The sequence below is a fragment of the Coregonus clupeaformis genome, chromosome 7 (assembly GCF_020615455.1).
Source record: "Coregonus clupeaformis isolate EN_2021a chromosome 7, ASM2061545v1, whole genome shotgun sequence".
In the NCBI taxonomy this organism is placed as follows: Eukaryota; Metazoa; Chordata; class Actinopteri; order Salmoniformes; family Salmonidae; genus Coregonus; species Coregonus clupeaformis.
The window spans coordinates 31052076-31066830 of record NC_059198.1 but is presented as its reverse complement, the minus strand read 5'-3'; positions in this window follow the sequence as shown (position 1 = coordinate 31066830).

Sequence of the window (14755 nt, the reverse complement as noted above, 5' to 3'; positions counted from 1 at the left end):
TTAACTTATTAATAACCTACTCTACACTTCCTCTCCACCATCCTCTCCTCTTACCTTCTGCTAGATGTTCTCAGGAGTGCCTGGCAGAGTTACCAGGGCAGAATCATAGGACCATGGAACCATAGGCCCACCAGACTGCAGGGGCATCTGTAATCTCCTCAATGCCCACTGCTAGCTGGGATCCTATTGCTCCTCCCACTAGCCTCCACTGATGGACATGCATCAAGCCAAACTCTGGATTAAATAATATCTCACAAGGGTTATAATTCTATGATAATCCTATGAAAAACACCAACAATATAGCATGTAATACTACTGTACTACTGTTCCTATACTACTACTACTACTTTATAAACACATTATTTAACAATGGGAGAGAAATGTATGTTTGACACCGCTGAGTTGCCTGAGTGACTTCATTGACAAGTAACAATTGCCAAACTGTAGATATTCTCTTCAGAGAACAAGCACTCATAGCATGTGTCGCCACTTGCCAGGGCAGGTGCCCAGGGCAAATTTGAACAGTTAAGGGGCCTAGCCCTTCTAAAAATATGTACAACAGACCATGCATTACTATCGACCTACAGTGACAGCTTTTTATTCTTATAAGGAGATGTGATACAGTATTGAAAAAATGAAGTGATAACCATGTTAGTCTGTAACAGGAATTTCCAGGTGAACAAAAGGAGAGCAGTCGTTGATCATATCAATCAAACATCAATACAGTTTAATACAAGAGTTCAAGGAGACACCTCCAGAACAGAAACATAGAAAATGTATAACGGGCCTCTTGGACACAGGCCCTTTAGTCAGACAGTACCAAATGTTCTCTAAACATCAGCGCGAGAGGCTTGTACGAAGTCAAAACAAAAGACAGTGAATTTGCCAGCTGATACAGAATCACACAGTGTTCATAATGTCATCAATAGGTACAATAATAATCAGTGTGTCCTTTGGTGAAAATCATGTAAACATAAACTTACACATACTCTTACAACAAATACCAACACAACAACAAGGAATATTAAGTAAAAAATTTACATAATAAAACTGCATACTCAAGTCTATTCCAGTGCGGGGAAGCCAAGCCAGGAAAAATAAAACATATTACAACCTATGTGTTGTCGTGACGTGACTTTTTCATTATTGTGATGACTATAATTTATTGAATAATTACCTACTATGTTTAATTGTTACTAGATTAAATTAATCATGTAACAATTAACTCATTAGGAATTTGATCCACCACGGGAAAAGTTGTTTAACGAGTTACCGTTTCCCGAATTAACTCTAAAGATATCTAGATATCTCATCATTTAACAGTCATTTATTAATAATTTACCTCATATCAGTCTCATTCTGAAAGTCGTAGGGTCTTTAAGTCTGCACGAACCCGGGTCTTACTGATCATTCCGTACCACACAAATTGATTAAATTTTTTATTTACTAACAAATAAAAAATGATAACACAAGTGGTACTACGCTCACAGTAATCCTAATATCTTGCCCCGAACTGCCGCCCGTTTGGTAAGAAGTAATGCATGTATTCATGTATTGGAGGTCTTCGTCGTGTTTCTTTGTTGGACCCATGCCTTCGTGGAAAGGTGTCGATTGGGCCTTCTCTTTCGGATGGGCCTTAGATGTAAGGCTCTGATTGTCCACAAGAGGTCACAATGTCCTTCTTCTTAGTTGTCTGTTTACTTTCACTCGTTCTGGAAGTGGTCTTCTGAGGACGGCTAATCAGCCGTGTCGATGATCCCCTGTGGGGTGATGAGAGCGGTGTAGTAGACGATGGTTTGAAGAGAGTAACAGGATGGTCCCACTTAAATTCACCTTCTTAGATAGAGTACTTAGAACTGCTACTCAGCCGTAACATTGATTGTTAGTGGAGGCAACTTTGTCGTCTTCACCTCGTGTTGATTTTCAGGGTGGGGACCTCACTGCAGCTTGAGGTCCGTCTAGTCTCCCTGGTCTGTAGCGTTTAAACAATGTCGGCTGGTCTGCTTTGTTAATTCTTAACTCAATATTTTATGCACTCTGGTAAAGAGGGCATTTACTTCATGCGGATAATCTTTCTGAGCTCCCGTGGGTTTAGATTTTTGGGCGGTAATCTGTCCCTGTAACACAGAGACATTCAGATCGCCAATACTAGCAAACCATGTAGGATTTGGCACGAGGGGTCATAAAACCCCCCCTTGTCAATCCCTCCTTTGTTCTGCGGGAGAGAGAGGGAGATCTGTAGACTCTGTATTCCGATCTTGGGCTTCTCACGTGAAACCATCACATGAGAGTCATGACAGTATTGTGATAATTGCATTGTTTTCTCTATAACCTGTTAGTTCATATGCCTTGACACTGTGAAACACAGACCTAAGGCCGAGACAATAAGAAGACACAGTGGCAGAATAAATTCAACCACACCTTTGTTTCATCACAAAACCAGTCCACAAAACATGTTGCAAGTAACAAACAGTTACATTACCTACAGCATGATCAAGCAAGTTAATGTTTCCGACATTTCTGGACTACTAAACAACCACTGATTTAGAACCACGGAGAGTTACCTTAAGTCGCAAAGAAAACAGATGCTGCCTCCACTATTCCTGCACCACTTCAACTTCAACATCATCTAATCATCTATGCTTAGTCTAATACAGTGACAACTAAATATACCAAAAACGATTTAGTCCAATCAACGTAAGCTAAATATGATGTGGCTGTCCATGGTACTGATTTCTGTGTAGTTTGTAGAAAAACATGATGTTAACTCACTCTACTTGTAGAGAAACGCCAGTGCCATCCTCCTCTTTCATGTTGCCTAAACGGTCTATGTTGGCTTAGACTACCTGGCTAAAATGCTTGCTTGCTAGCCTAACTTCATTTCATGGGCAACGATGCGCCAGGCCATCTAGTTAACATTAGCCTACTACATCTAGCTACATGTTGAACTTCCATCCTCTCAGGCCAGCGGCACAATGTATGAATTTGTGGTTGGATCAGAATCGCCGTTATAATCATTGGCCAGTTTGGGGAAATAAGTCCAAATCCCAATCTCCATGGCTAATTTAGGAAAGGGACAATTTTAGCTAGCTAACTAGCCACCGGAGGACAACGACACAACGAGATGCAACAATTAAAGTCGATGACGTTTGGCTTCTAATGTGATGTGATTGGTGTGAAGCCAAATCCAAACTGGCTTACCTTGACAATTTATCTGGTGCTCCAGGACCATTCACAGCTGAGCTCACTCAGTTTAGCTCAACGCTGATTGGCTATTATTTTATAATGCTCGCTAGCTTCCCTTGCATTCAATGCTACGGGCGGCAACAAAGTCATACTCTTTTTGACCAGACATCTACACTGAGAAGCAATGTTCCCTCTAAACTGTGCGCATGCGCAGCGCCCCTGGGACTGCCTCGCATAAGAAATATAAGCAGAAAAAATATAAGCACGCGCAGAGAAGCACGAGATTGAACTTCAATCAACTTTCTAGAGTTTTCCCCGTTAGTTAACGCTATCAACGTTTCCCTTTACTGTGGGAATTGTGATCGAATCAACACAATATTAGCCACTTTCAATGCAACATACTGAAACAAAACTAACTATACAAGAAATGTTGTTGTAGACAGAATGCATCGGAGTAGGAATGCCTAAATGCAAATATATTAAGACCATTTTGTCTTAAAGGGGCAGTGTTGTATTTTGAGACAGGCTTGAATAAGCTAAGTAGCCAATAGGCAGAGGGTAGCATAATTTGTCTCTTTCTCTGTAATAATGGTATGGGAATAATGATGCATTTTATTTTGTAAATTGGTTTCTTGCATCAAACAACACAACAACATTTTCAGTCACCTCCTTGTCTGAAGGACAAGTGTATAAACAGGTTAATGTCAAGCCCTGTATGTTTTTCCCCCCCAAAAGTCTCATGGAATGTAGGTCTACATTAACACCACACATTGGCTGCTACTGTAGGCTGAACGATATAACAGCTATTTCCATGTTAAAATGTTATGGAATGCATTTTCTTCATTGTTTTTGATGGTATGCCACTTTGGTAGGCCTACCTTATGATCAAATAGCCACAGTAGCCTACTTGACCACTGTTAAAACTAATTTAAAGTGGGTACAGCCTCAGTGTTCACAGTAAACACGCGCCGGAAGTTGCATAGAATTTTCACAACGTTCAAGTTTGCGCTTAGCAGACCTGAAATTTGCTCAGTGATTTTTTTGAGGGAACATTGTCAAATGCTCAATCGCGCTTGTTTCCCACCAGGAATGGAACTTAAGGATTTTGGGCACTGGCCAGTCGGGCTAGTAGACCACCATTTTTACTACCCCAGCTGCCCTGGTGCAAAATATGTTCCCTGAGAAAAGACAACATTTCACTAGCCAGCGGTCTAGTTCGGCACATTTTCAACTAGCCCGGTCTGAAAAGTACTAGCCGGCTAGCTTAATTTCAATCCCTGTTCCCCACCATTCGTTAATTTTTGTAGAGCACAGCAGCTGTTGTCGAACAAACGTGGTTATGAACAAATGATTCTCTTCCTCAATAGTGTGCAGTGAATTCTACTAGATGAAAAGCAGAAATTAGTATGACATCCGGGCATTTAAAGTATACTTGGTTTTCCTAATGTGACATACTATAAAACTAAATTTCTCCGCAAACTCAAACGGCCTACTATTTAGGATGCAAGTATTGGTATTCGAACACGACCTGTATGTTGGGTTAACTATATGCCCAAATGTTAAGCCAACTCACAATCCTATTGTGCTGGTTGCCTTACAATTGTACGTTGAATCAACAAACTCTGCTCGAAGTGAGCTGAATTTGAACAAGCTTGTTGAGTAAAATTACAAACGTGTGCTGAAAACCACTCCCATCATTATAATATTTCCAAGCATGCTCTGTTTCAGATGTGTTTTTTTTCAATACCTATTTTTGCATGTACGTTGATGCATGTACTAATCCAACCTGTTAGTAGTTGTACTTTTTGCACCTGTTACTGAGATGGCTGTTCCAGTTTAGATGATTTAGGTAGTCTCAAAAAATAAATGTTCCTACTCCGGCGGTCATTCTCAATGCAAGTTCAAATTGTTGGATATCCCCACTCTGGCTGGATTCCCATAGGAAATATACACTTCACTTTGCAAGCATTGAGGTTGAGTCAATGTACACTTTTAAGGCAACCAGCTGCAATAGGATTGTGAGTTTGCTCAACAAAATGGCATTGAGGTTGATTCAATGTACAATTTTAAGGCAGCCAGCTGCAATAGGATTGTGAGTTTGCTCAAAATGTGATTAACACATTTTTTTTACAGGGTAGGTGTAACCCCCCTACTGGAATTCTTTTTTTGCAGTTTGGTTGTTTAAAATACAATAACCTGCCCGTAGGGCAACCCCTACTGTCAATCCCTGCTAGGCTAGGTGTAGCCTACAATGTGTCCTCCAATGCAATCTCGTTGATAGATGTAATGTAATGAAATACAGTACATACCTCAAAATAATATACATCCCAACACAGGAAGGATTGTAAGGTCACAGACACAGACAGACACAGACAGACAGACAGACAGACAGACAGACAGACAGACAGACAGACAGACAGACAGACAGACAGACGCACGCACGCACACATACACACACACATTCACACACAGACCATTCACATGCGTGACTACATTATGATGATTCAAAACAGTCAGCAGACGTAGGCTGCGTGTGGGTTTGCACTCAAACTGTAAAACAGAATAGATATTTAGTTGTAGTTTTCTTACGCTGAATTATGTAATTATTCAGATATCAGACGGAACTTGTGATTTCAGCGTATTCTGCACGCCACTGGAAAATTCACTTCAAAGCTCTGCTTCCATCTAGTGGAGATAAGGGAATATTTTAGTTGTGAATCATGAAAAACTGAACAAAGAAACCGTGAAGATTTTGTGACTTTAAGGTTATTGATTTCCCTAATGGGTTTACACCTTATTATAGCTCAATAGTTCACACCGATAAAATTACATTGTCTGCGTTATGGACAGCAGGCTACTCAAAAGATCAATGCGAACGCACAACATGAACACTTGGGTTTTGAATATTGAAGTCACAAAGGCAATATCGCCATAGAAATAGAATTCTAAATCTAGTGGCATGAACTGCATTCTTAAATAGGTTTATCAATCACTTTTCTGACATCCGCAGATCTTGTTATCTGTAGACTACACGTTTTCTGTTGTGGATTCATATATTTTAAGTACCTTTTTAAAGGGGGATTTCACCCTGAATCTGGCAATCTGGGCTTGTTTTCATCATGTCCGAGGCATTTCTAGGACAGTGAGATGTCACACATAATTACCTAGGAGGAAGGCAGGCCAGGCTTCCCCGCTGAATGATACACTCTACTTATTTTTCTTGTTCTTCTTTGGAGTTTTACGGCGGTTGGCACCCAATATGTTGCATTACCGCCACCAACTGGACTATAATATAAATCCATTATAGTTGATACAAAATATATATATATATATATATATATATATATATATATATATATATATATATATATATATACACTGCTCAAAAAAATAAAGGGAACACTTAAACAACACAATGTAACTCCAAGTCAATCACACTTCTGTGAAATCAAACTGTCCACTTAGGAAGCAACACTGATTGACAATACATTTCACATGCTGTTGTGCAAATGGAATAGACAATAGGTGGAAATTATAGGCAATTAGCAAGACACCCCCAATAAAGGACTGTTTTTGCAGGTGGTGACCACAGACCACTTCTCAGTTCCTATGCTTCCTGGCTGATGTTTTGGTCACTTTTGAATGCTGCTGGTGCTTTCACTCTAGTGGTAGCATGAGACGGAGTCTACAACCCACACAAGTGGCTCAGGTAGTGCAGCTCATCCAGGATGGCACATCAATGCGAGCTGTGGCAAGAAGGTTTGCTGTGTCTGTCAGCGTAGTGTCCAGAGCATGGAGGCGCTACCAGGAGACAGGCCAGTACATCAGGAGACGTGGAGGAGGCCGTAGGAGGGCAACAACCCAGCAGCAGGACTTCTACCTCCGCCTTTGTGCAAGGAGGAGCAGGAGGAGCACTGCCAGAGCCCTGCAAAATGACATCCAGCAGGCCACAAATGTGCATGTGTCTGCTCAAACGGTCAGAAACAGACTCCATGAGGGTGGTATGAGGGGCCGACGTCCACAGGTGGGGGTTGTGCTTACAGCCCAACACCGTGCAGGACGTTTGGCATTTGCCAGAGAACACCAAAATTGGCAAATTCGCCACTGGCGCCCTGTGCTCTTCACAGATGAAAGCAGGTTCACACTGAGCACGTGACAGACGTGACAGAGTCTGGAGACGCCGTGAAGAACGTTCTGCTGCTTGCAACATCCTCCAGCATGACCGGTTTGGCGGTGGGTCAGTCATGGTGTGGGGTGGCATTTCTTTGGGGGCCGCACAGCCCTCCATGTGTTCGCCAGAGGTAGCCTGACTGCCATTAGGTACCGAGATGAGATCCTCAGACCCCTTGTGAGACCATATGCTGGTGCGGTTGGCCCTGGGTTCCTCATAATGCAAGACAATGCTAGACCTCATGTGGCTGGAGTGTGTCAGCAGTTCCTGCAAGAGGAAGGCATTGATGCTATGGACTGGCCCGCCCGTTCCCCAGACCTGAATCCAATTGAGCACATCTGGGACATCATGTCTCGCTCCATCCACCAACGCCACGTTGCACCACAGACTGTCCAGGAGTTGGCGGATGCTTTAGTCCAGGTTTGGGAGGAGATCCCTCAGAGACCATCCGCCACCTCATCAGGAGCATGCCCAGGCGTTGTAAGGAGGTCATACAGGCACGTGGAGGCCACACACACTACTGTGCCTCATTTTGACTTGTTTTAAGGACATTACATCAAAGTTGGATCAGCCTGTAGTGTGGTTTTCCACTTTAATTTTGAGGGTGACTCCAAATCCAGACCTCCATGGATTGATACATTTGATTTCCATTGATCATTTTTGTGTGATTTTGTTGTCAGCACATTCAACTATGTAAAGAAAAAAAGTATTTAATAAGATTATTTCATTCATTCAGATCTAGGATGTGTTATTTTAGTGTTCCCTTAATTTTTTTGAGCAGTGTATATATATATATATATATATATATATATATATATATATATATATTTATATATATATATATATATATATATATATATATATATATATATATATATATATATATTTATATACAAACAAACAAAAACACCCTTCCAACTAACCCTACACTCATTGAAAACCCACTAACACATTCCACTACTTTGACCCTATCTGCTCCTACACCATGCTGTTGTGGAAAACTCAATCCAAAGATTAGGCAGAGACTAATTTAAAGTATAATAGTGAATCTTTAATACAAGCAGCTGTAAGGTAGATCTGTCTCTGATCTCAGTCAGGGAAGGAGCTCGAAGAATAAATGGTTACATGTCCCTTATTTAGTGGGAGGTGATAATACAATCATATTGTTACACAACAGTTATTTTATACAAGCAACAGTTCTAGAACACAATGGTCTTGTGTTGGTGCTTAACTGTGTGTTAAACTGTGTGTTATTGGATGCTAGCATGCTAGTCAGCTATGGTGTCATAGTTAGCTAGCTGAATAAAGTGGGTTGAGTCTATTCCTTTAAACATTGAACAACTGTGGTTCACAACAATTCTGATTTCTAAAGGTGGAAGTTGGGAGAGTTTTTGTTCGGGTGGTTCAGTGAAACAATTTTAGTTTCTGAGGTAGAAGTTTTTGGTGAGGGAGGCCCCCCTCTCTCCTCTCCCAGATGCTTAGCTCATTTCATTCCGATCTCCTCTGCATTTTTGTAGCCATTTGCTACAGCCTGTCAACTATGCCTCTGCCTATCCCTGTTCTCTCCTCTCTGCACAGGCTACACAAACAACGCACCACACCGCGCGGCTGCTGCCTCTCTAACCTGGTGGTCCCTGCACGCACCCCCTCACCTGGAGTTCCAGGTCGCAGGCAGCCTCTGGAACTGCCGTTCTGCTGCCAACAAAGCTGACTTCATCCCAGCCTATGCCAACCTCCAGTCCCTCGACTTCCTGGCGCTGACGGAAACATGGATCACCACTGAAAACACGGCTACTCCTACTGCTCTCTCCTCGTCTGACCATGTGTTCTCGCATACCCCGAGAGCATCTGGTCAGAGGGGTGGTGGTACAGGAATCCTCATCTCTCCCAAGTGGACATTCTCAATTTTTCCCCTAACCCATCTGTCTATCTCCTCATTTGAATTCCATGCTGTCACAGTCACTAGCCCATTTAAGCTTAATATCCTTGTCATCTATCGCCCTCCAGGTTCCCTTGGAGAGTTCATCAACGAGCTTGACGCCTTGATAAGTTCCTTTCCTGAGGATGGCTCACCCCTCACAGTTTTGGGGGATTTCAACCTCCCTATGTCCACGTTTGACTCATTTCTCTCTGCCTCCTTCTTTCCACTCCTCTCCTCTTTTGACCTCACCCTCTCACCGTCCCCCTACTCACAAGGCAGGCAATACGCTTGACCTCATCTTCACTAGATGCTGCTCCTCTACTAATCTCACTGCAACTCCTCCAAGTCTCCGACCACTACTTTGTTTCCTTTTCTCTCTCGCTCTCCTCCCACACTACTCACTCTGCCCCTACACAGATGGTAATGCGCCGCCGCAACCTTCGCTCTCTCTCTCCCACTACTCTCTCCTCTTCCATCCTATCATCTCTTCCCTCTGCTCAATCCTTCTCCCTCCAATCTCCTGATTCTGCCTCCTCAACCCTCCTCTCCTCCCTTTCTGCATCCTTTGACTCTCTGTGTCCCCTATCCTCCCGGCCGGCTCGGTCCTCCCCTCCAGCTCCGTGGCTTGATGACTCACTGCGAGCTCACAGAACAGAGCTCCGGGCAGCGGAGCGGAAATGGAAGAAAACTAAACTCCCTACCGACCTGGCATCTTTTCACTCCCTCCTCTCTACATTTTCTTCATCTGTTTCTGCTGCTAAGGCCACCTTCTACCACTCTAAATTCCAAGCATCTGCCTCTAACCCTAGGAAGCTCTTTGCCACATTTTCCTCCCCTCCTGAATCCCCCCTCCTCTCTCTCTGTGGATGACTTCGTCAACCACTTTGAAAAGAAGGTTGACGACATCCGATCCTCGTTTGTTAAGTCTAATGACACTGCTGGTCCTGCTCACACTGCCCTACCCTATGCTTTGACTTCTTTCTCCCTCTCTCTCTCCAGATAAAATCCTGCGACTTGTGACTGCAGGCCGCCCAACAACCTGCCCGCTTGACCCCATCCCCTCCTCCCTTCTCCAGACCATCTCCGGTGACCTTCTCCCCTACCTCACCTCGCTGATCAACTCATCCTTGACCGCCGGCCATGTCCCTTCCGTCTTCAAGAGAGCGAGAGTTGCTCCCCTTCTCAAAAAACCAACACTCGACCCCACTGATGTCAACAACTACAGACCAGTATCCCTTCTCTCTTTTCTTTCCAAAACTATTGAGCATGCCGTCTTTAGCCAACTCTCTTGCTATCTCTCTCAGAATGACCTTCTTGATCCAAACCAATCAGGTTTCAGGACTGGTCATTCAACTGAGACTGCTCTCCTCTGTGTCACGGAGACTCTCCGCACTGCTAAAGCTAACTCTCTCTCCTCTGCTCTTGTCCTTCTAGACCTGTCTGCTGCCTTTGATACTGTGAACCATCAGATCCTCCTCTCCACCCTCTCCGAGCTGGGCATCTCCGGCGCGGCTCACTCCTGGATTGCGTCCCTACCTGACCGGTCGCTCCTACCAAGTGGCGTGGCGAAAGCTGTCTCCCGCACCACGTGCTCTCACCACTGGTGTCCCCCAAGGCTCAGTTCTAGGCCCTCTCCTTTTCTCCCTATACACCAAGTCACTTGGCTCTGTCATATCCTCACATGGTCTCTCCTATCATTGCTACGCTGACGATACACAACTAATCTTCTCCTTTCCCCTTCTGATAACCAGGTGGCGAATCGCATCTCTGCATGTCTGGCAGACATATCAGTATGGATGACGGATCACCACCTCAAGCTGAACCCTGGCAAGACGGAGCTGCTCTTCCTCCCGGGGAAGGACTGCCCGTTCCATGATCTCGCCATCACGGTTGACAACTCCGCTGTGTCCTCCTCCCAGAGTGCGAAGAGCCTAGGCGTGACCCTGGACAACACCCTGTCGTTCTCCGCCAACATCAAGGCGGTGACCCGCTCCTGCAGGTTCATGCTCTACAACATTCGGAGAGTACGACCCTGCCTTACACAGGAAGCGGCACAGGTCCTAATCCAGGCACTTGTCATCTCCCGTCTGGACTACTGCAACTCGCTGTTGGCTGGCCTCCCTGCCTGTGCCATTAAACCCCTACAACTCATCCAGAATGCCGCAGCCCGTCTGGTGTTCAACCTTCCCAAGTTCTCTCACGTCACCCCCCTCCTCCGCACACTCCACTGGCTTCCAGTTGAAGCTCGCATCCGCTACAAGACCATGGTGCTTGCCTATGGAGCAGTGAGGGGAACGGCACCTCTGTACCTTCAGGCTCTGATCAGTCCCTACACCCAAACGAGGGCATTGCGCTCATCCACCTCTGGCCTGCTGGCTCCCCTTCCTCTGCGGAAGCATAGTTCCCGCTCAGTGGTGGAACAAGCTCCCTCACGACGCCAGGACAGCGGAGTCACTCACCACCTTCCGGAGACATTTGAAACCCCACCTCTTTAAGGAATACCTGGGATAGGATAAAGGAATCCTTCTACCCCCCCAATTGTAAAGTGGTTATCCCACTGGCCATAGGGTGAACGCACCAATTTGTGAGTCGCTCTGGCTAAGAGCGTCTGCTAAATGACGTTAATGTGCCCTTGAGCAAGGCACTTAACCCTAATTGCTCCTGTAAGTCGCTCTGGATAAGAGCGTCTGCTAAATGACTAAAATGTAAATGTAAATGTCTTGTGTTAGGGTGCAGAGATACCAGGAGTCTATGAAATGCATAACATCATAGTTCAACACAGAACAGAGCATAAACCTTGAGCAGTTACAACAGCTCACCCCAATTCTTCCACCACAATGCCAAAGGCCTGGGAGGATGGGACACCACCACTCAACACACCCTTTAAATCTTCTAAAGTCAAATCTCGTATACCCAAATACTTCTCTGTAGCTACCACCACAACATTTATTTTCTGTGATTTTCGTTCCATTTCTGCGGTACAGTTGATGACCATTGCTATGAACGCTAAGAAGCCAACCTTACTGAAGCATATATCACTTGTAGGCCTATCCCTCTGTGCTGGCAAAGATCTACTACTCACAGGCAATGTTCCAACCCCCATCAACATGGGCACCCCTACAGTTGACACACACAACTTTATCCACCGAATCTAAACAATCCTCTATCCCATGCCCTCCTGCACACTTCCCACATCTTGCAATCTCCCTCCTACAAACTGCTGAGACATGACCATAAACGTTGCACCTGAAACAGCAAAGTGGACTCGGCACAAAAGCTCGAACACGATAACTGATATATCCTAACATGACTTTATCGGGAAAGACTCGGAGTCAAAACTAAAAAAGACTGACAGTGACTCCTCTGTTTCACCACCAGGTCTGCGTCGCACCAAACGGCAGGCATTACAAACACACTTAACGCTACACCAGAAATAACTAATTTCAATGGTGTCCTTGCAAAACAAGAAACAGATCTTGACCCAAGTTACGTGACACGGAGTGCCTGCTCCCTCTGGTCAGAAGAAACGCAAACAAATATCAACAAGTCCACTACAGGTTACCTTCACTGATTCAACTGCAAATAACTCCTGGATTACTTCATGGAGCAACAAAAAGTGTTTATTTTAATAACAGACAAGATGTCTGCAAAAATCTTTGGGTAAATCACATTATCTGGTGTAACAATCTGTAGCTACTGTTCTCTGTACTTGTGTGTCTCTACACCTGAGACACACTCGGACACACTGAACTGTACTACACCGTTCATACAATTTTTTTTGTATGTTACTTTTATCATATAACATTATTGTTGAATACCCAGTTCTCTTTTTGAGTTAGCATTAAATAGTGAACACACCCATGTATTTTAAATTTTGACAAATAAACATTATTTGGATGTATCTCAAGCTAGAGAGCCCTGTACAGCTTATATACGTAAATATCTTCTCTGAATCCATAAAGGCAGACACATTTAGAAGATGTATTTATTTTATGGTGGTTCTACATGGTCTTATGCTGAGCCACACTGGCTGCGTTTACACAGGCAGCCCAATTCTGAAATTATTTCGACTAATTGGTCTTAATCACATCAGATCTTTTGCAGAACTGATCGGATTGGTCAAAGATCAGAATTGGGCTGCCTGTGTAAACACAGCCATAGTCCTTTATCCAGCTTCGGTACACTGGCAATGGTATTCGGCATTGTGGGCTGGGGAAGCTGAGACTCTTTGTGCTTATGGCCAATGGTCTTGTCCTGTCTGCGGTGAATGGCCAGCTAGATAAGACTCTGCCAAAGTGTTGTAGGGCTTTCACCAACTGTTTGGACCTCTTGCAGAAGATTTGCTGGTACTGCATGTCTCCTGGAAAGACATGGTTGTGGTGTTAGGATTTTACACTTTTTGTGGAAGGGATGTAGGGCAACACGCCTTTGTTGGTAAAGGTATCAACCGAATGGGACCGGCTAGCGTATTGTTTAGGGACAATGAGGGACACTGGGAGCCGCTTTTGAGAGGAAAGATCAGTCAACAAAGTGAATGCGCTGGATGGCTAAAGAAGGTGTGAAAAGTCTTAGGAGGGCAGTTCTTACACAGTAGGAATTTGTGTGTATGGATGATTGAGGAGAAATGGTACCTCTCAATCGCTCTCATACACAACAATACATTTACTGTCTCTAAGCACAACCTTGCACAACCAAAACCCCTTTCCTCATCTCGAAGACCTGTCTGTAAACCTCCCCCAGCCCATTGACAGATAATTGTCTTTGTATTGTGTTTTGAGAATCTGCAGAGATAAGAATGAGGTGGTTGTGTCATTACTGTTGTAGTCTTGATTGTATACCTTTCAGTGTCCCTTGCTGGTTTCTCACAATCATTGTTGCGCTCCATAACCGCAAGGTGTGTCCGCTCCCTCATGCTCGTGTACCCAAAAATGCCGACCACTTTGGGGTATTTTTTAGCAGGGCACTGTGGAATGACTCCAGCTAACCTGAGTTTTACAATGAAAAAAAGGTGAAAAAGTGAAAAGGGGTAGACTAAATTGATTACATGGTCTGGAAGGTACTCTGTGGTCCTCAGGCTACCTAACCACCTGTAATCCCATAACACGAACACAAACCAGACAAACACTACCCAATTGATGTTTATGCACAACAATACACAATTTAACCACCCCACTAATTGTATTGATCTCTATTAGACTTTCTAGCTTAGCACACCTAACATGGACATTTCAATATTGTCAGCTTGCTGTTAGCTAGCGTCACTAAATTGGAAGCAAGATTGCTAGCCAGCTGAGACTGGCTGAGAACCAACTAACCAACCATAGATGATTTATACACATTCATCATTGCTACCAACACACAAACAATTCTATTTTTAGTAACGATGTGTTTTCCAGACAAAGGTGGAATAGATGGTTACCATATTGAGCTACTCTTATTTGCTAATGTTAGCTAGCTAGCTAACGTACCTAGCTAGT